The sequence below is a fragment of the Arvicanthis niloticus genome, chromosome 2 (assembly GCF_011762505.2).
Source record: "Arvicanthis niloticus isolate mArvNil1 chromosome 2, mArvNil1.pat.X, whole genome shotgun sequence".
NCBI lineage: Eukaryota > Metazoa > Chordata > Mammalia > Rodentia > Muridae > Arvicanthis > Arvicanthis niloticus.
In genome coordinates this window covers 4,259,368-4,283,019 of record NC_047659.1, presented here as the reverse complement: position 1 = coordinate 4,283,019, position 23,652 = coordinate 4,259,368, and the positions used below count along the sequence as shown (strand labels likewise).

Sequence of the window (23,652 nt, the reverse complement as noted above, 5' to 3'; positions counted from 1 at the left end):
ATAACCATGGCAATCTTGGGCTGCATTTTCTTTCTTTCTTTGGGTTCTGATATGTTACAAGGCCTTTATTTTTGTCTAGACTATGGTCCAGCAAGAGTGCATGTATGGAAGGCTTCAAAGAAGTGCTGGGGGACATGAAGATCTGCTGGTCATCCAGGAGGAGCCTCAAAATGTAAATTTTCACTTGTCCTCATGAGTCATCAGCAATAATTTCAGAGAGATCAGTCAAGCAAATTTTAAAGACTTTGAGGTATTGTCTGTAACATGACTCATGCTTTGCCTTGGAAGAAATTACCCAACAGCAAACCCCCCACCCCAATGGGGCACACCTACATTCATCTTGAAGAGATTGTTACCATTGCTGTCTGCCTTTGTACTATATTTCCAGGGCCAGCAACAGGCTATAGGTTAGTGCAGCAAATTCTACAGCAAGGGAATGCTGCTTAGCTTAATTAGTGTGTTTTGATTTTGGTTAGAGTTTTGATTGCCTTGAGTACATGGTTTTCTTTCTTTTCATTTGAAGTTTTGTTATTTATTATTTTTTCTTACTGTAATTGCTGTTTTGCTAAGGCTGTATAATGTATACTTTGACTCCTCCACTTTAAGCTGGTATTGAATAAAATTAATATATTTTAATGACTAGAAAGGCAATCTCTAATTTTTATCTCATGATAATCATCTGTATTCATGTGTGGTTCACAGTCTTGTAACAGTAGAAGTATCAGGTAGGAATGGACATCTTCAAATGTAAAGTGTCTTAGGCTTCGTTATTAGTTCCCAACCAGTCAGAGCTACACAAAGAATTGTGCTTATGATGTGGATAGTGTGACACACTTTGTGGATCCAAAATTCATGCTGAAAAACACATTCATGCTGTATCTTTGTGGTCATAAATTCAGCTATGTTAAAATGGACTACTCCTTAGATGCTCATGATGAACAAACAGAGGAGAAACACAAGAGTGTTTCTCTAATACATCCCACGAAATAAAATTATTCACTAAGGGAGTATCAAAGAAATTAGTGACCACAGCGCTGTATGCCTCTTGTTTCTTTGAAAGGTAGCATCACTTATAACTGCACAGCAGAGATCATGAATTCCAAGACCTATTGGTAGATGTTGGGTTTTGTTTGTGTGTTTTGTTTTTGGTGGTGTTATTGTTGTACTGATGATGATTTTTGTTCTCTTGTCCTGGAAAACGTATTTGATGCCTTTTAAAAATTTGGTTAGAGTGTTGTTTCTGTTTTTGCATTATTTCTTTAATATGTATGAGTGTTTTTCCTGCTGTGTGTCTGTATACTACATGCATGCAATTCCCCTGAGGCCAGAGGAGGTCAGTGTATTTCACCTGGAACTGAAGTGACTAGGATTGTTAATCACTGTTCTTTAGGTCCTCTGAGAAACAAATTCTCAAATGGATAAGCCATCTATCCAGCCCCTGCTTGGACTTTTCTCCTTCCTTGTGTGGTGTGTTAGTTGCACTGGATCACACCCAACAAAAGGGAGAAGTTTCTTCAGACCTGTAGGGTCACATACATGGGGCAAGCATGCTCAGTGTTTAAACTTTGAGGCCTCCATGTAGGGCATTAAGTGGGTCATGCCTCAGGGTCTCTTATTGTTGGGAACGGAGCAGATTTCTCATGTCTCATCCTTCATGACAATGCAGATTAGGCTTTATCAGATGAATTGCAGAATTGAGAACTCTCTGAGTACTGGAAGTGGGAAATAAATCATGATCAAGTACCATCAAAACAGTGTTTAGATTAAGCTTCAGACAAGGCCAGGGTAATAGAACATTCAGCAGAGGACAGAGGACTGTGGGGTGAATATTTCAGCTCAAACCTAGCAAGAGAAAGGGATGGTAGATGTTGTCTGTATCTTTGCTCTACTCCTACCTTTACTCTGAAAAGTGACTTTGCTACAAGGACCCTCCTAGCTACCTTTAAATCTGAAGCTAAAACACAGAAAGACAGACAGACAGACAGACAGACACACACACACACACACACACACACACACACACACACACACACACACACACACACACACACACACACACACACTGTTGTTCATTTTCTACTTGTCCTCTTGGGGTTGTACTATCTCCAGATTGGAAATCAGTGTCTTCATCAATTTCTTATCTCAACCTCTCCCACTTCCCCTACATTTTAACTTTCAGTCACATCCGCCCCCTGCTAATTGCCCCTGACCACCTGCCTGTAGGAGCAGACTTGGTGGCCACTTTATTTTGATACCTCACATTGCTGCATTGTTCTTCTTTCACCAAAGCATGCACCCTTTCCTTTGGATCAGTTTTGCCCCAGGGACCTGTACCTTCTGCCCAGCAATTAGTCTATGGCTTTGTTTACTGAGAGGTCAAGAAACAATTGAGAACAGGACCTTAACATCAGAACTGCCCCCTACAGGTAGATGGTTTGCTTTTACCATAGTAGATCACACAGTATATTAGAAAATGTTTCTTCAGATGAGAAACTGATTCTAGTGAATCTCCCCTGAATTGTGTGACTTCTGAGATTGTGGAGGAAGTAATCCTGTGCATCTCCAGATTGGTGTTGCCAAATCGAAGAGCAAAAAGAATCACCTCTTTATGAGTGATGGGCAGACATACACAGAGAACTTCAGTATAGACACAGAGCTTCTTCAGTTCCATGACTGAGGTGATCAGGTGGTTTGCTGTCTCAACAAGTACAGTCCTTTGTGCCAACTCTCCAAACCAGGGCTCCTTCCCTTATTCCTACATGGTTGAAGGAAAGAGCAGACCACCTACAAATTGTCCTCTGATTTTAATGTTGGGGTTGCAGTGCGTTACTCCTCACTCCAAACTTCAGTGTTTTGCTGTTAGGTTTCTTAACTGCACTCATTTCGTTAATAATTACCACTTTGTCTTAATCTTACATTTTCTCACACACTTTTCTACATCTATTTGCCCTACATTTTACTTCTAATTCTCACTGTAAACCTCATTAAATGTGGTCACTACAGATCATTTCATGCAGTCTTAGAATTTCTCCTGTCATGTTAATTCATGTTTTATATTTGAATTTAGCTTCACTCAAAATTTCAGACTGAAAGAAGAATGAATGCAGCCAGTTTTTCCTTCCTTTTCTAGTTTTTGTTTATTAAAAATGTTTTTTTCATGAATACATTCTGATTGTTTTCCTCTAAATCAACTCTTCTAAGACCGTCTATACCTCTCCTTCTATCTGAATTCACACTCTTTCAAATCTCTCCTAGTAAACAAATAGCCTTTTATATAATATTGATAAATCAGGTAGCATCCTGATTTAGGCTTAGGCTTGAAAACAATTTTATAGTAAAGAAAAATTATGTTCATTGCTGTTTATGATTAAATAAGTTTCTCAAGGATTGGCTATACCTTATCAATAACCTTAGCTCAAATGGCTGTCTACTACCTGTTCCAGAGTGACAAAAATACCTTTGTTTCTTCTAAAGATAATTATGACCACATGTTGTTGTGACCACCTGTTGTGACCACTTTGCTCTGAGGCTCACTTTCAAACCATGTTTCTGTATCATGTGGTTGTTATGATGCACTTGATAGGTTTATGTTCTGCTTCTGGAACAATACTCATTTGCCTGGAACTCACTAAACACAGGCAGAAACGTAGAAGCAGAAACTGAAGCAGATGCTATGGAGAGGCATTGCTTACTGGCTTACTCCTCATGAAGCCTACTTTCTTTTACAACTCAGAACAATGCCTAGGGCTGGCAACACACACAGTGGGCTGGATTCATCCATATCGATAATTGTTCAGGAAACAGTCTAATAAAGTTGCCTGTTGGCCACTTTTATGGAAGCATTTTCTCAATTGAGGGTCTCTCTTCCCAACTGATTCTGGCTTATATCAACTTGACCATAAACTAGCCAACATATTTAACAATAATTTATATGCTGAGAAAAAATTAAGGAAACAATTCCATTCACAGCAGCATAAGAAAGAGAATATTTTGGAGTAAACCTAACCAAGGACATAAAAGCCATCTGAAATGAATACTAAAGCACTGAAGAAATTGAAGAAGACACTAGAACATAGAAAGATATCCCATGACCAGAGATTGGTAGGATTAATACTATAAACATGGTCATTCTAAAAAATGTAATCTATAAACAAAATGCAATATCAATGAATTGCCAATTTTTATTCTTCACAGAATTAGAAAACAATTTTAAAGTTCATGTGGAAGCACAAAAGACATGTCTGGTCAAAGCAGTGGAGAAGAATAAGAACACCATTGAAGGTAACTCAGTACCTGAGTTCAACTTATCCAAGTCTAACTCAGACAAATAGTTATCATCCTTTGTTCTTATTTTGGATTTTAATTTTGGGTATATGCATTTTATCTTTTTTCTTTGAACTGCTAAGTCATTTTTTTCTTTGGGTTGAGGGACTGTATTTGGTTTGGCTTCCTCCCCCCTTGGATTCTGTTGTCTCTAAAGTCTGATCCAAATTTTGAGGCTTACTGGATGACCTTGTAGAGGTCCCTCCCTGATCATCATCACTATCTAGAGAAATTATGTCTATCTCTTCCTTCGAAGAATCAACCTTTTCTTTCTTTCCTTTCTTTTTTTTCTTTTCACTGTCTTTTAAAATTTTTTCACCCTCTTCAATGACCACCTCTATAGACCTATAGACAGACACTTTGTGAGATCATTTCATTTCTCAAGTTCCATTATAAAAAGGCAGTAACTGGGACCTTCTCAGTCCCAAATGAGCTGTAAAATTCTTTAAGTACATCTCCAACTCTATGCCATCTTTTGTCATCAATGGTTCTTTCTTGTGGAAATCAGGGAGATAAGGCTTTAATGAAATCAAAAATGACAACAAATGCTGAATTTCACCCTTTCTCCTTGGGTCTTTAAAGCATTTCTCATCTGTTCCACATATAGGTCATGCTGACTTATTTCTTGCCCCATTTTTCATACTATGACTTACCAGTGTCAGTGCAGCAGGTTCCAGCAGAGACCACCTTTGTTACACTTTTAAATTTCCAGTCGAAGACCCTTCTTTCCATAATGTCCCTCAAGGAGCCTCTTGTTCTCACTGCCCCACATTGGATGACAAGTGACCTGCCCTGAGGGTCAATCAATGGGGTCTGCAAGGGAGAGAGTGGGAATGCAGGGGCAAGAGACGCAAAGAATGGAAACAAGACAGTTTTCTGATCAAGTCTCTTTATTGAAACATAATCATTGGTATATAAGCACAAGCAGGGGAGTGCAGCTGGAGACACTTAACCACTAGTGCCTAGCAGCTGGGGACACTAAACAACAAGTCCAGGATATGTCTGAGGAAAACAACATGATTCTCAGAGTGTGCTCAGTGGTTGTGGGCTGCTTGCAAAAATATCAACCTAGAAAAACAAGTCTTTATTCAGGGTGGACAAGGATCAACCTACAAATGTATGGCCCAAGATGGCGGCAAAGAGGATAGCTGCTTTCTGCTAGGAGTGGGATCCCAACACCTTTGTAGCTCAGTCTGGCTGGGAAGTTCTTGGGAGCTGACTCCTAGCAGAAAGTGGCTATCCTCTTTGCAGCCATCTGAGCAATATACCAACACAAGAGACTTGTTTTGCAAACAGCCTACAACAGCTGAGCACACTCTGATAAACATCTTGCTTTTCTAACATATCTTGTTTTGCTGTTTAGTGTCCCAAGCTGCAAGGCACACGTGGTACAGCAACTTCAGCTCTGTTCCCCTGCTTGTCCATGACTGCAAGCCACCTGGTAAAGCATATAAATACCCAGAATATCCTTTTGCTAAATGGGACTTGATCAGACTTTCTGTCTTGTCTTCATTCTTCTTGCCTCTTGCCCCTCCATCACTACTCTCTCTCTCTTGCTAGACCCTGTTCACTGACCCATATAGGATAGATCAGGAATTAATTACGAAACCCAAGCTCCATGAGAATTTAGACATCCATCTCTGTCTGATAGCTGTGGGATTTCAACTTGGTGACACCTCACCTGAATAAGGAAGGTTCTTATGAGTGAAGAGTTAGAGATCACTCTTTCATTCATAATAATACATTCAATTTACTCAAAAGTAACTGAAACGGGACAGTAAATATGTACAGTGTATAGCCTTATCAAAATATTAAATCAATGACAAGAACAAAACAACAACAAATCAATAACAAATTTCAAATGAAAATAAGGATAACCAAATAACCAAAGTTAGAAAAACTCAAACCAAAATCTAAACTCCAGAACTGTGGGAAGCAGCATTCTTTGGCTGTTTTGCAGCACAGACTTACAGCCTGTGGCTGGCCTTGGCAACATACTAGCAAAGCAGTTACTGATGGAAATAATCTTTTCAAGAGAAATGTAAGTAGGTCTTCTTGTTTTGGAGTCTGTGTTTGAAGGATATGTCCTCTCAAGATTGAGCATGAGACATGTGACAGTTTTTGGCTTAAAGTCTGCAAGTTTGTTGACTGGTATTTATAAAGTTACTATTGATGACCCATCAGCACAAGAAAACATGTACACTCTCAGACTCTTCCTGGATGCCCAGAAGTTCTTGATGTGCCTCAGCACTTGTCTTCCTCCAAATGTGCACTCTTGCTGGGCTAGTGGCTAGATGAAATTAAGGCCTATTCACGCCAAAGAAAGCAAGATAAAGAAGAAACTGCAGCCCACGATTGCCATGGAGATTAGGGATGAGATGCCATAGTGGTGCATTTGCTGCTCACACTCAGTGCACATCACACAGCAGTTCTCTTGGTGGTTGATCTTGTCCTGGTCTGTGCCATGTTTGAGTTTCTGCAGGAGCATTTTAGACCTATAGAAGGAAGGGCCAAAGACCTGGTAAGCATTTGTCAGTTCAGCTCTCCCTCCAACACCAGTTCTATTCATCTGGACAGTCCAGCATGACCCATCAGCTGAAGCCATTCCTTGATCCCCAAGTGTCATAGAGCACCTGGGCTTGGATCGTTTTCTCAGCTTTTAAAAACTGCTAGAAACTGAACTGTGAAATACACTGTACTGGAGTTAAAAAAACATATTTCTCCAGTAGTCCAGGTATATTATACTGAGTAGTAACATTGTAGCAATGTCTGAATCTGAGTTCAAGAGAGATGAGAGCTACGTAGAAGACCATATAGATGTCTTATAAGGAACCTGTCAAGAATTGAAGTGAAGGCTTTGATTATTTCTCCAGTGCAGGAACCTGCCTGTGTTCCACTTGTCAATCCCTTCATCTGGAAATACACAAAAAAACCATCTCCCATGAAATCCATGGGCACTGCCCTGGTCCTATAATCAGCAAGAGTGTGTTAAAGAAAATTACTCCCAAGGCTAGACACTGAACTATAAGGTGATGGTCATGAAGAAACAGAACATACAGCTGTATGTCTATGGGTTTTGTAGGGCACACTCTCAAATACACAAAATATATGTGTTCACCACACATTATCAGCATGGTATATTGCAGTAACTGGTTTAGTTTCCAAGTTATTGCTAATAAAAAAAATCTACCAGTATATTTCCAGGTATAAAAAAATCAAATCTTGACTGGGATAGGTACATAGTGGCATAGCATATGGACAGTGCAGTCAGTGATATGCTTTCCTCTCTTAAACCTAACTTGGAATCAGGCTTCTTGGCCTATTATATAATCTGGCTTAGCAAGTTCCAAAGGCTGTGTAGAGAAGGTTTGTTTCCCAGCTAAAGATCACATGTTGGTGGAAGACTAGCTTCTTTTTCTTGTTTACTGTTCCAGACTTGACCCCAGGTAAACAGCTTCTTCCAATAGGAGCTCCCTTTACCATGGCCTGACTGACTTGGTGTCCAAAGCTATGAGCCCAGAATTATAAGAAGTCCCCATAACTAGGATAGAAATGTTCAAATTTCTCCCAATAATTTGACTGTGTCAGGGATATTTTGAGCAAAATAAGACTGACTAGTTGAAATGCCAAATGCTTGTTTGGATTATCTCACACTGAGCAATAGTCCATGGAAGGGCTGCACCAAATGGTACATTTTCACTCTTTACCTGATGGACATCTGGATAGTTTCTCCTTCAGGGCTGCTCTACAGACCACTACAACCCTGATGTGCCCTAGTTGCTCTGTGTACTTCTACTGCTTGTTCTTAAATCACTGAGTAAATGGGACTTCATTTCCACTTTCTGAACAAGGCTTCTCACAGACCTACCAAATTTTATACTACCAGACCTGTCTGAAGGTTCTCATGACTCCCGACCCAAATTGAGACTGATTTTAACTCAGAGAAAGCGATTTTGAATAACAGCAGTTGCAGAATGCTACACAGATAACATTGGTTGAGTGCTTTAGTGTATCATGACCTTCAAGAGTCTCCTGAAGCAGCCCTGTTCTTGCACCACAGCTCTGGGACTTCTGCTGGATGCAGATTCAGCTCCAAGCAACTCAATCTCTCAAGGAATAAAATCCAAGACAAACTTGAAGGCAAACTTTTACTGAGTAGAAGTAGCTGGAAAGTAAATGGTAGCAGACAATGAGGAAAACAACCTGGAATGCTAAGAAGTCACAGTGAGCCACCTGACATTCCAGTGGGCCCTGACAGTTCATCAAGAACAGAAAAGGGACATAAACACATGGATTTTATACAGTAACCTTCCCCTTAACTCCATGCACCATATTCTTTTGACTTGCTCCAAATGACTTCAATGAGAATCAACAGTTTGCCCCTAATCATTTGACAATCTGACTTTACAAGAGTTTTTTGTGTTCTGTTTCTCTTGGGAGCTAGGTTCTGATGCAGAATAATTGGACTGTTGTATTTGATATTTCGTGGAAGCAAACTGAAATCTCAGATTGCTTTTCTCATTAAACTTGGCATCTAGAAACAACACAGGTGCATGTCTGAACAAAGACACACACAGAGAAATAGAGAGAGACACATGTATTAACAACACACACACACACACAAACACACTGTTGTATATACAAACACCCATACCAAAAAAAAAAACACTTGCAAAATCATCTTGCATTAAACAAACACAAAATATTAGTATAAACACAATCATCCATACCTGGCCAAATAAAACTTAGATGCACAAGCATTCACACTACACACCACAAACACACCACACACACACACACACAGAGAGAGAGAGAGAGAGAGAGAGAGAGAGAGAGAGAGAGAGAGAGAGAGAGAGAGAGAGAGACACCAAAACTTATAAGTTAGCATAAAACCATGAGTAATCTCTCATGTTTGAAGGAAAGGTAATTTAGGCGAAGCAGATGATTCAAGTGAGTGACACTGGTTGGTCTATGTTTGTGGTTACTCATGAGGGCTCTGCCTCTGATGCCTCATCCTACCTGCTGATGCTTGGCACCCGGGGCATAGATGTTCTTGTTGGACTCCTCACAGAAACTCTTATCTTCTCCATAGGACACTTGTGGTTCACTCTGCTCCACCAGCAGATTTCTGTTCCCACTCTGCAGCAATATCCTGACATTGTCTTTCAGTTGAGAACATTCTCTAAGGAGTTGGCAGTGCCTGGTGCTGAACCACAAACAAACAAAATGGTGATTCCCAGCCAGCTTCCATTTGCCTGTCACTCCTCCCAGTACCATCATCCCTGCAAGTGTCCTGGTCCCCAGACAGCCTCAGACTAGAGTCCCCAGTATACATATCAGCACCAAGTAGAGGCAGGTCTCATCCAGAGACCAGCCACATTCCCCCAGACTGAAATTACTTCTGTAAGGCCTGACAGCAAGTGGGTTTATGTCCATCAAGGAAGATGAAATGTTCCTCATGGGTGCTTATCTGTCCCTGGTACTAGAAAACCATCAGCAGGTAGAGGGCAATTCCCCTCTGAGAGAGGAGAGAAGACCCAACAGGAATACACTCTTTCCATTTTTGTCATGGATCCCAGATCTTTAAATCTATTGTCAGAGCCATAGAGGTTCAGTGTTGCTTGATATTCCCATCGAGGAGAAAATATTTTCTATGTAGAGGATCCTGAATTTGGAAGAATAAAGACTGAAAGGTCTTACAAACTTATCCACTTCTACACTCTTCACACTTAGGACACCTGAGTGCAAGAGGTACAAATCCATGACCCTTGCCTCAAGGCAGAGTTCCTTTTAAGAAACAGTATAGAACCAGAGCCCTTACTTTTGTTCAAAGTCCTAGAAGGACAGAAGCATTCCCTGTCTAGAGCTGGGGTCTCAGCTTTGTCAGTCACTCACCTGTAGGAATAGTTTTCTTCAATGAGGTCCTTGTATTTCTCCATGGCATCAATTACTGACTCTGTCATTTTCTGGATATTCATAATGGTCTTTTCGTGGTTTCTTTTAATGATGTTGAATTCAATGTTCATCCTGTGTTAGGGCATGGCACACAGAGCAAATATTTCTGTAAGTGTCATATGCAGAACGGCTGTATCCTGGACTACCCCAGCCAACAATATATGCCACAGCCTTGCTCTTTGGACATGGGGCCTATTGGTGCTGATTAAACTTATAATCCTTGGCACAGGACAGCAGAGCCAGGGGACCAAATGGAGGGAGCAGACCTCCAAGAGCATCTCGTGTGAGCCTGAAGGAATACACTAGTTCTGTGAGAAGTTTCTCCTAGTCTCCGCCACAATCTTGGGCCCAATAGATTTTTCTGATGACTTTTCTTTTATTTTTAAGGCAGGCCTCTCAATCCTTGGTTTCTATTGTTACATGAATTCTCAGAGGACAAGAAGAGTATTTCCAGGGAGAGGCTTAATAACACTTCCTCCCCAGGAGATTCCTATGTGTCACCAGTGCAAACACAAAGAGCAAAGTACCCAGTTGAACAATTTGGTTGTCTACTGACTCAACACATTCCTGACCTGCAAACTGTGCATCTGACAAATCCTCAAACCCCATCAAAGGTCGCAGAGCCTCAGATCCTTAACAGCACAAACACAACTACATTCACACACATACACACCAACCCACCCACAAACACAATTAGAATGCCAGCTAAATCCAGGGAGGTGCCATAGTCTCAGAGTATAAGGACCAAACTCAGAGGAAAGCAGTGATGACCTGCAGGCATTTCATTTACACATTGAGGCAGCAAATCTGACCAAGTCGTTCCAGCTGTGGACAGAACCAATCAAACTCCAAGTACCTCAAGGTCAAGTATCCTACTTCACAACACCTGTCAGGGCTTTCTAACATGCATGATTAGAGATGACACACTCCTTTGATGAGAGGAAATCTTGGGTTAATAGAGAGGACACAATACAGTCAACAGGGGACTGAGCATAATTACTACCTGTAGTTCAAATCATTATAATTGTACAGGTTCAGCATTTGACTAATTTCTTCCTCCTCAAAGCTCATCTTCTTGATCTTCAATTTCAGTTCTTCCAATCTCATCATCTCATTCCAGTTACTGATGGTGGAATTCTGGGATGATGTTTGCCTAGCAGAGTCTGGAGATGAATAAACACAAATGAATTTGCAGAGTGGATGGCCCAGGGGCAGCAGAGACCATTCTGTTACCAACAAAAGAAGGGTGAGGAAGAGGAAAAGCTAGAGACAGGGTGAATCCCAGAAGGAGCAGAAAAGCAATCTTTGAGCTATTCTGCTCAGCTATATCCCTCTTCCCAACCACCATCATCATACATATGCCACACTCTCTATTACAGAGAGTATTATGCACTGAAATCCATAAGGTGCCTCAGACATAACGACTTAGGGATCTTTGTCAGCTCATATCAGATGTGATGCAGGTAAATCCTGGAGTTCACATTGCTTAGCACCATCAAGGTCTAATCATGTGTGTTGAAACCCAAAGTGTCTGAGACCCCCACACATGACCAGAGTCACATCCTTCTCTGTTCTTGTCCTCAGAGACTCCTTTAACCTGCAGTAATCCAGAGGATGGAGGGCTTCAACTCCTACCATGAACGGACACACTGTTAATCTCATAGTTCCTACTGATGGCATTCTTTGCCACTCAAAACGAAATTAAATAGCTCCCAGAAAAGTAGCTGCAGGCTTGTCAGTACCTGGCTCTCTGTCAAACTAATAATCAGAAATTCTTGACTCTTGTTCTACCATTGAGAAATCCCAAGGCTCCAGCTTGTAAGGCATACTCCTGGAAGGCCCAGGTCAAGCCTATTTCTTCCAGAAAGTTCCCCAACTCTACCCAGGACTCACTGTGCCTTCCCCAGAATGATTTCAGTCTTCCTTTCTTACAAGACAGGAGGCCAGCTTCTTTCTTACTGGGAGTGGTCTCTCCTTGATCACCATTCTCTTTCCGAAAAAGCCTAAGCAGCCTGGAAAACATGCCTGTTTGTGAACCCAAAAGGCACTGAAGAAATATCCCACAGGCAGTTGTTGTCACCACAACACAGTTGACATCACAGAATATTCTACTTCTTTCCTAGATACAAGAGAATGTCCAAGGAAGGCATTCCTGATGATGTCACTGGATACTGCCATGACCTACCTGCTAAATAGCTGTCCCCAAATTGTGCAGTTTCTGGGGTGCTCTTTCCTGGAGCCTCCCATATGACCCAGGGAATACCCTTTGGCAACTTCTCCATCCAAAGTTAGAGTTTTCTCTCTGCTTCATGACAAGTGAAGTGCTTCAGATGGAAAGAGTTGGTTAGGACCCTGACATGGGTTAAAAAAAATTCTTTAGCACCCAAATCTCTAGAGACCATGAATGTGGGAAATTGTTCTCAATAATAAATATACCACCTGAGCCAATTCATGTGAAATACAGGCCAATTCCCCGGGTTTTCCCTGTTTCCCAGAGGCCAATATCATTCTCCTATACCTTTAACTGTATAAAACATGGATAGTATTTTCTTAATGTCCATTCCTTCATAGTGGGCATTGTTTCCATATACACATGCATGTATTTCACAAAATCTCTGGTTTACAATCCTATCTTTTGCAAGGAAAGCTCCCATTTCTTTGGAACATAGGGGCTCAACTACAGGGCAAATGTAAAATTGTAAACTTTTTCTTCTTCAAAGTATTAAGGTGCACATCCTTCCTTTCTCAAATACAAACAGACAATTGTATAAGTGGCCGTCAGTGAGCAAAGGTCAACCTGGATAGTGCACTACTACATTGTAGCCTCATAGCTGTCACTTCTCCAATAACTGTCTTCCTCAATTCCCAAGTCCAGGCATGAGGATGTTGGGGGTTGTACCATGACACTGTACTCATATCACACATAAGAATCAGGATGCTAGGCAGGGAGTGGGATGGCCTGAGGTCAGGTTGAACCTCAATTGTAATGGGCCCATAAGTTCAGGAGGGCGTCCCTTTGGCATTGTGGCTTCTGCATTCTTATCCTGGATGTGCTGAATCTGTGCTATAATGCCACATAACTTCACAGATGTAACAGTGTAGTCATGTATGGCTTTTGCGGGGTGACATGTGCCTTTGACTACTACCTTGAGCCACATAATATCACCATGCAAAGCTCAACAGAAGAGGGGAAGATTGTTGATGCATTAGAAGTTTGAGGGCCTTTTCTTCCCATTAGGGCACATGTTTTCCCAATGTGATTTCTCTTTTGAAATTTCACTGATGGTGTCTTGGTAGTTTCCTGCCCTGAAGGTTCCTGGATGCCCCAACAATGGGCCAACTGGATTCAGACTCCTGTTTACCAAAAGAAGGGTTGCTGCAGAATCATGCCATGGCAGCAGGCAGGTCAACTAGGCTACTCTTATGTCCAGCACACCTGGTACAGGACTGGAGGCCTGAGCTATCTGGGGAAAGGAAGCAGCACACAATATCACACAGCAATCTCTGCTGCAACGGCTACAACTGCAATAGGAGTGTATGTCTGTTTGTTTTATATTATGAATACCTACAAAGCTGTTCATTGTTAATACATGCCTTTCATCCCAGCACTCAACAGTTTGTATTTAAAATTGTTGTGGTTAGTCTTCCTGTTGTTTGGTTTGGTTTTTGTTTTTAATTCCCGCAGCTAATTGCACGGCACCTAGAATGTTAAACCCATTTATGTAAAGCTGTATTATTTATGTTAGTCAATGATTTTATTCTTAGCAACCACTCCACAGATGATCCATCCCAAAATTCAATTTCAAGTCAGGAAAACAGTCATAGAGATGTTAGTAAACTTGTATGGTCTACCCAACACATCACGACTGTAGGATGACATCCCATTTTTGGATTACCTAAGAGATTGTTTATGAGATGACAGGCCTCTGCATAAGTCTGCATTTGGATGGCAGAACGCCTGGAATGGCTGAAAGAATGCCTGCTCTCTGAAGGCCATGTCTGGCCCTTTAGTGCCTCTGCAGCCTGAGGCAGACATCTGCCAGGAACCCAGGAACACTTGGCCAGGGTTTGTTCTGGACTGCATTTTGGATGAGCCCTGAGACCTGGGTGAACAGAGGCCTCAAGAGTTCTGGAAAAGGTGAGCAGAGTCCATTGGGCTGCAAGTCCTCCATTTTATTTATCTTTGCTGTGTACACAGTATATGTAAATGACAAAGGTATCCTGCTGTACAACATCTAGTCACTCTAGATGTTAAAGTGTTTGCCAGTGTATCCACCCTAGAGTTAGTAGAGCAATACATTTTCCCATTCTGTTAAAGAATGTAATATAATTTTTGTATTAATATATTTTTTACTTATTCACTTTACATGCTGCTCAATACTCTCCCGTCACCCACATTTTCCCAATACACCTGGCACCTTCTCTGAGCAGATGAGGGCCAGATCTCTCAGGACCTCCCTTCTTCTACCTAACCAAGTTACCCTGTCCTGAGGAAAGGTGCTGAAGGAGATGGAAATGGATGCCTTCTACTTGACTTTCTTCTTGCTCCACTCCACTGTCTTTGGGAAGTTCATGCAGAACTAATCTTGAACTTGGTACTTCATTCAGATGCTCCACAAGAAGCATTGACTCTGTGAATATTCTTGAGAGGATATTTCCATCAAACCTACTCCCACTAGTATCCTGACAATGACAAAGGTAATGGGATGCTGGACCTCTATTGCAGGAATTTCCAACTTTGAAGGTCAGTATGAAGTGAATCTGGTTTATTTTTTTAATTCTTTCTAAAAATTGGATATTTTGTTTGCATTTCAAATGTTTTCTATTTCTAGGCCTCCCCTTAGAAACCCCCCTATCCCATCCCACTCTCCCTGCCTCTATGAGGGTGCTCCATGAACCATCCACTCCTCCCATCTTCCCCCCAGCCATGGTATACCCCTACACTGGACACTGAACACCCCCCTGAGTTACATTCCAGGCCTGTAACTTCATTCATCTGCGACAACAGCTACAAGACAAAGGGCAAATGAGACTCAGTAGTCAGTTTGGCTGCTACAAGGTTGGTCCTTGAGAATGGCTTACAGAATGCTTTCAAGACTAGGGATGTCTATCTGAAAGAGAAAGAAAAAAGGCCTTAGTCCACACTGCATACTCAGGAAAGTTTAGTAGATGAAAGAAGATGTCCAGCTGTTTTTCGCCTATACAAATGGCAGTAGTGAGAGCCAGGTTAATCTGCCTGGCTGGTAGCATTCATCAAGAGTCAAGCACTGTGCTGAGGACCTACAAGTAAGTAAGCCCCAGGCTCCTTGCACAGAATGGACAGATGTACAAAAGACTTATATCATGTGATGGTGACTGTTTTTCTGTGTGTTTACAGGTGTCCCCTCTGTGTCAGCATGAGCTTAGAAAGAGTTGACCAACAGTGAGTAATTGAACCCCTTCCCTCAATACTTCTCAAGTTGCTGATTAAAAGCCATGGTTTGACAGCATCAGGTTGGGGAGGCAAGGGATTGTTTTCTTTACACATGAAGTTTCTGACTCACTGTTAGTCTCAGAAATCAGATCTGTTCCAGCGCAACTTCTCAAGACTGAAGCATCCACTGGAAGAAATACTTCCTCAATACACTCTGAAGTCTACTGTGGTTAAAGATCAACATCAACCATCTCTCGATCCCCCTTCCGAGCTTTGCACAGGCATGCCCTCCACTAGAGGCATGTGACCTCTGCTTCAGGCTCCATCCTGGCACAATAGTTTGAAGCTTCATCCCAACACTGTTCAGCTGACTTTTAAATGGTGTTTCCTTCCTCCACCTCTGCCCCTAAGAGGATCTACTTAATTGGGCATTTCATTATTAGGCATTCCATGCCTAATCTGCATGGTTATCTGGCATGAGAGGTGACAAATCTCCTCCAAACCTGACAATCTGTGATTCTAGGGCATAATCTTGAACCCACAAGAGTACTGCATGGGTGCCTGGTGACCCAAGAAAACTAGCATGCCATCTTCAGGCACCTGTACCTAAATAAAGGTCTCCAGTAACTTCTATCTCTGGTTTGGGGTAATCTCTTTCAATGAGAAACCACACAAGTCTGGAAGGACAAAGATCGAATGTAGGGACTGGAGAGAAGGCTCTTCATTAAGAGCATTTGTCCATCCACAATAGTACCCAGAGGGCAGTTAACAATCCTATTACTCTGGCTCTAAGTGGAAGGAAATGCCCTCTTCTGGCCTTGGGAGGAATTGCATGTGTGTGGGTGCAGACATCCAGCAGAGAAAGCTACATATAAATAAAAGAAAACAAACAACAACCCTCCAAAACCAAACAACACCACAAAATCTCCAAATGTGTAGCCACACTAATATTAGATAAGAATAAAGCCAAGTCTCCACATGTCTGGGTTTTCTCAACATGAATATTTGGGACGTCTCAATCTGGGAAATCATTTCAAGTTTACAGTTATTACGGAGGCTGTATTTCAAGGAAATGAGAGGCAGATGGCTCTGGATTTCCTGGTTTCTTGTATACACCCAGAATGAATACTCCTTTCCTAAGAGGCTTTAGAACAATACAATTGTGACTCTCATTAATTTGGTCTGCATGACTAGTTCAGAAACATGTGAATTCCTGCACCATATTTTAGGGGTTTCTAAGTATATGACCTAAAGGATACAGTATGGATACATTTTTCATTATTAAGTGGGTATCCACAGGGTAGGTCATGACATCCATGCCCCCTAAAAAGTACTGTGTAGAACTGGCTGGCTGGGAATTCACCATGTAGCCCATGGTGCCTGGAGCTCATAGAGATCCATCTCTGTCTGTGAATTCTGAGCCTACAGGAGTGTGCCAACACACAGCGGTCAAAAAGTGAAGACTTGAAAACTGATTTTTTAATTCACAAAAATGCAGCCATTTCACTTAATAGGGGCTTAAAGGAATCTCTAATCAGCTAGATCAGTATAGTCAGTGTATATTGCCACAGCAAAATACCAAAATAATGACCAGAACAAAAGAAAGAAAAATAAATATCAAAACCACAAACCAATGGAACAAAAAGCCTAAAACCCAAACCAACCCAAACAAACCCAAACCAAAATCAATCAAACAAACAAACAAACAATCAAGATGAGCAGTATTCTCTTGCTGCGGTTGCACAGCACTGAACTAAACCATGTGGACAGCCCTGAAGACAGGGTGTAAAGGCAGTTTTAGAGGTAATAGCCTATCAGGACAATGCTTCTTAGACTTTTTGGGGGGCTTTTTAGGTGCAGCCTTCCCAAAGCTAAGGATTAAAGGTATTATAGGCTTTTGAGCAAAGACTTTTAACTTTAGTTAACTCATCTCCTCTAAAGATTATCAGATGTCAGATCAAAACAAGTATTAATTTTAACTCTTGAACTTTTTCTCCTGAATTCTGAGCCACTATGGATGTGCTTCTGCCTTCTCTGAAGTCCTGCCTGATGCAAGCTCAACAAGAGGGGTATCCCACACACCTCTGTGTACAAACAGAATTCTCTTGCCTATCTGGACCCTCATGTTACCTCTGCTCAAGTATTTCTACTCCTAAGAAGACGCACTTCTTGATGTACACCAATAATTTTGTAATGTAATATATAATATAATGTACACAATATAATATAGACTATAATTTCTACCATCCTAAGGGTTCTTGATGCTTTGTTGTGGATACTCATAGCTATCCTCCTGCTTTTTCTGACACATCCAGCACACAGCAGCACTGACCTGGATATGCTATTGCTTCCTTGGCTGTGGAATGGCTGTTGAGCCTAATTCTCTTAAAGCTTTGTTCATTCCCAAGTAGGCACTTTTTACATTAATTGCAAATAGTGAGTTTCTTAAGTTCTTAGCTTGAACTATGATACAAGTTCTTACTGTTCCCACACAGGCATGTCTAATAATGTCTTGGTCCTGACCTATAACATTGAGAAATGAATAATGGCAGTTAAACAGTTGCAGCAGTAGAATTCTCTGAAATGCTATTTCACAGAAAGTTTTACAGCTACACTTTTGAGATGATTCCTCTGAAACTCTAATATGTCTTCATTTATCAAAGGCGTTTTAAGAGTGGAGCAGGAATCCTAAGTTCTGTCTGTGACACTGGGTTTAACTTAATTGTGGATGATGCACTTCATATCCTGGACACATCCTTCATGACACACACAATGGACAGCATGTATCTAGAAGAGTCCACAGTACCTCATGCTCCATAAGTTTAGGAGCACCCATCTTGAAAGAGAGCATTACCTCCTCTGTTATACACTGTTAGCACACCACATAACCCCCAAATTAGACCATTTGTAGACATCCTTGTGGTTCAGATTAACCACATACTATGGATCATTATTCTCTCCAGTGGGATTCATGACTGCATGGTAAATAATTTGCAGTGTCCTTAGGTTCTTTTTTTCCACCAAGATTCAGCAAATGTTGATTAATCTGAGAAGCTGAATTTGTCTTTCACATTGATATTTTGGCCATCTGAGGCTCATACATGAATCTCATCAGCTGCAGGTACAACACTGGTTGAAAGCTCAGGTCGTTCTCCCTGAAGGTCATGTTTGTTGTTGTTGTCCAGTTGTACTGTCACCTGATTCATAAGTGAATCCCATATATGATTCCTTTATTCTTAGCTGGATCTCATCAGAATTTCTGGGTCTGGGAGACAACATCTTTGCCCTGAATGTAGTTCATCATGCTGCCTCTGGATACTTTTGAAATGGCGCCTTCTGTGCACATGCCTTTAAGCTGGCTTCACATTTTCTAACAATACTCAACATAGTTCTTGAGTGTCAGGGAGTTACCTGAAAATTTCCAACCATGTAACTGTTACTTCCCACAGGGTTTAACATTGTGTGGTATTTCATAAAATACACTTCATTGACCTAAGGGATGCTTTTTGATAATTTATTGCTCTCTTCTGGCATAATATATAAAGCATTTGATATCTGCTCTGTGAAGAAGAATTAAGTCTAGAGCAGGCTATTCCTGTAATATGTTGACCACTGTGTGATTCTTTCAGCCAACTCTTTCATGCCTGTGTGCTAATTCAAGATTCAACAAATCCATGGGGATTATCTTCTGTCCAAAGAGGTCAAATGTACTCAAAAGTACATAGACACACACACACACACATACACACACACACACACACACATGTATTCAGACCTACAGATAGACATATCCATATTCACACAGTAAATGGTTACAGCAAAGCTCCAACATGCAGGCTCTAAGTATTCCACACATATATACATACATAAGTAACACAATTGGTAAAGAGTAGAAACAATGTTCCAACCCGCTCTAACACAACTTTCACATGTACACACATGGTCGATGGATGGAAGAGACAATTCTCCAGCCACACCACACCATGCTTTATTCTTTCCTCCATTGTTTATATGTCCCAGCAAATTCTTTCAAGCAGTATACAATTACAATGTGATTATGTTTTAGTTTCCTACCAGTAAATGATTATGATAAAAACAATGTGTTAATACATCATTAGCATTAAAGGAAAAAACATTACATATTAAGGTAAAAAAACAAATTATTTTTAAAAACCTACTTACATTCATAACCAAGCAACTTATTATAGATTAACAAAGTGTAAGCAAAGAAGGCAAATTTCTCAGCTAGTTTCTCTTACTGAAAGGCAGCAATTTGTTGTAATAAAAAAAGAAGTAATTATTTTATTATCTATTTTAAAGTAATCTTGTAAAATTCTGAAAAGTATCACAAATGTAAACATTTATATAAAAATCAGTCATATCTACCTTAAATCCTCAAAATGTGTATCTACTCCTTAGCAATTCTTCATAAGTCCTATCAGGAAGCTGAGGGCAAAATAAGGGTATACAAAATCAATTAGCCCCCTTCCACCCTCAGTGAGAGTCCTGTAAGCCAGTGCTACCATGGTTTTGTTCTCTGAACAAAAAGGTCCATATCTTTAAGTATGCCTTTGATCTTCATGGTGTTCTCTAAAGTTTTCATATCAGAGTCAGGAGTACCAAACATGGCTACAGACCTTCACTAAAATCTTTATTCTCCCAAAGGTTTTCTAAGGGTGGTGGTCATTGTCAGCAATCTACATATTTTTCAGGGTGGTGACTGAATCAGGATGTGCTCCACCAGCAATGCCTGAAAGAAATCAAGCATTAATATTGTGAATGCCAGAGACACTGTCAGGTGGGGGACAGGAAGCACCCATAATGTTTTCAAATAACTCATAGATTCAGAGGGTTGTGAGGGCAAGAAGCAGAGCAGTACTTCATAACAGCACAATGTCCAATGTCATCTTAATGGCCATTCCACACCAAGGCCTACCCCTGTGGCTGTGGTAACCCATGGGCTGCATTCCATAAGTTTTAAGTTATTTGTCATTCCCCCTGCATGGCTCTTGGCCAGTCACTTCACTCAAGCTGTGAAACTGGGGAATCTCCAGTTGTTTGCCTTTGGAAGAGCAAACCACTAATACAACAGAGAGAGGAACTGTCCTCATCTCTAAACTACATTATCTTCAGCAACACTTGTGAATAATATGGGGTCTACTTCAACACAGATTGGAAGAGGTAGTATGATGCTATTGGTGTTTACTCTGTCAGGGTAGCATCATGATAGCATCACAGTATACCATGCTGGATTATCCACAACATATGGAGAGCTGAGAACCAGGCAAATGTTAAGAAACTCTAAAAGGACAAAGATATAGGGGACCCACTTGGTTTTACCCTTCCTCCCAGCCTGAGCTCTTAAGTTCTTTTGGAGGACACTCAAGTAATGCTGCAGTTTTACTGCCAATAGGTGACCAACTCTTTCTGCTTCAGCAGGTACTGCACTCTTTCCTCCAGTCTGTTATGCTCTTGTTCAGTAGATAATTGTGACTTGATGGAGGATTAAAAGCACATGTGTGTGTGTTACAGTGTGATTGCACAGATACATGTACACTTGTGAACATACACAACTACATGTATGAACACAGAAAAGCAATGTGCATTACAATCATGTGTTCAGTTTCCCATTAATGCTAATGCAAGTGGCTATAACCTGCACTACTGTAGAAAAGAAAGTTAACTTTTGTCAGATGGAGAAAGATCACAATGGGAGGAAGAGATAGAGAACTCTGACAAAGTGCACAGTCAAGTGGACTCATGGGAGTCCTTTCCTTGCAACAAGGCACACTTAGCAAGTTCTCCAGGCTGTATAGGAAAGGCTTAGTTCCCCAGCAAGGACCAGCCCCTTGCTCTCACACACTGCTTCCCTCTTGCTTTAAGAGAAACAGTTTTCTCCAAAAGAAGCTCTCTTAACCACAGAGCAATGAGGTCAGGAAACTAGAAAATCTTCACAAACAGGAGGCAAAGTAAAATTTTAATCCCTGTAAGGTGATTTTATCAGGGATTTGATTGGCTAACAGAAGGCTGATGATCTCATGTCCAAATGACGTATGATTTCATACCAAAATATATTATTTCATGGAAGGGCTGGACCACATTGTACATTTTAATTCTTTGATTGAAGAACATTGAGATAATCTCAATTTGGGGCTGCTCTAAGGAATGCTGCTAAAATCCAAATATCCCCTAGTTTCTCTGTGGACACCCACTTCTCATTCTGGAATCACTGGGTCACCTGGAAACTGCAGTTCAACTTTCTGAAGAATGGTACATGACTTCTGGCAGGGCTCTACCATGCACTGCCAACAGCAATATCTGAAGGGTCCTCATCTCCCCCAAATTTCCATGAAGTCAATTTTAACACAGTGTGAACAAGTTTGGGATAAAAGAAGGTACTGAGTGCTGCTGACACAGAGCTTTAGTGTATCAGGAGCCTAAGTGGGCTGCACTTCACTGAGACAGACCTGTTCTCACACCTCACCATGGCTATGTGAATTCCGCTTGTGTTGGAAGCACCTGCAAACACACGGCTACTCTAATCTCTCAAAGAACAAAATCCAGGTCAAGTTCTAAAGACAAGGATAACTGATTCAGTGTTAGGCAAATGTGGAAAGAAAATGCTAGCTGGCATTGAGGATGAGAAGAAAACAGGCTGTAAGGGAGAAACAGTGAACCCCTGGCCATCCAGTGAGCTGTTACCATTTACCCAGGACAGAGAAGGGACACAACTTCCCAGCTACCCTTTCTGCCTCCCCAGGACCTTGATTTGCCACAGCAGCCTCCTCCTAACCTTTGTGTACCTCATTCCTTTGGTTTCCTCCAAATGATTGTATTGTAAATGAACATTTTTTGCCTCTACAAACTCCTGAGAACTTTTATATTTACAATTACAGGTTTTGATTGTTCCAGGGTGGACATGTAAAAAGTTGGGTGGCTTCATGCAATGTTTGATACAGAGTGGTAAAAACCTGAGTAGTCATAGTACTTTCTCACCTAAGGTGGGTACAATCATTGTTAAAGATGTTCCTTCCATGAGCAAGTGAACATAAACATGTGCAAAAAACCACAAACATGTGTATGAGAAAATACATAGAAACACAGACAGACAGACAGACAGACAGACAGACAGACAGACAGAGAGACACATACACACACATTCAAACATACAGAAGCAACCACAGCCACAAAAGCTCATACAGGCATCCGAAACCTACGCATATACTCAACATGAGGACACAGATGCTCACCCATACCTGGGAAAGAACATATATGTGAATGCATGTGTGCTCATACACACATACAATATTGTACGAAGACCTTCACACATGGCCATATGTAAACACACAGATACACACATTCACAAAAACACATAGAGAGGGGCTCCCATCTGTACTCATATACCCACATGAACACCACTGGTAATGCACTAAGATCAAGAATTGAAAAATGAGACCTCATAAAATTGCAAAACTTCTGTAAGCCAAAGGAGACTGTTAATAGGAAAAAAATTGCAACCAACAGATTGGGAAAACATCTTTACTAACTCTGCATTTGAAAGAGGGCTAATAATACAATATATACAAAGAACTCAAGAAGATGGAATTGAGAATCAAATAAGCACATTAATAAATGGGATACAGAGTTAAAGAAAGAATTCTCAACTGAGGAATACCAGGTGATGAATAAAGAAATGTTCAACATCCACTACTGGGCATATACACAAAAGATGCTCCAACATATAAGAAAGACACAGGCTCTACTATGTTCATAGTAGCCTTATGTATAAAAGCCAGAATCTGGAAAGAACCCAGATTCCTTTCAATAGATGAATGGATACAGAAAATGTGGTACATTTACACAATGGAGTACTACTCAGCTATTAAAAACAATGACTTCATGAAATTCTTAGGCAGATGGATGGAACTAGAAAATGTCATCCTGAGAGATGTAACCCAATC

The 23,652-nt window shown here is 40.9% G+C and overlaps 1 pseudogene; it reads right to left on the bottom strand.

Annotated features, from left to right (window-relative positions):
* Positions 1–6,341: 6,341 nt before the first annotated feature.
* On the bottom strand, positions 6,342–12,301 carry LOC117703950 (uncharacterized; annotated as a pseudogene).
* Between the last annotated feature and the right edge of the window lie 11,351 nt (positions 12,302–23,652).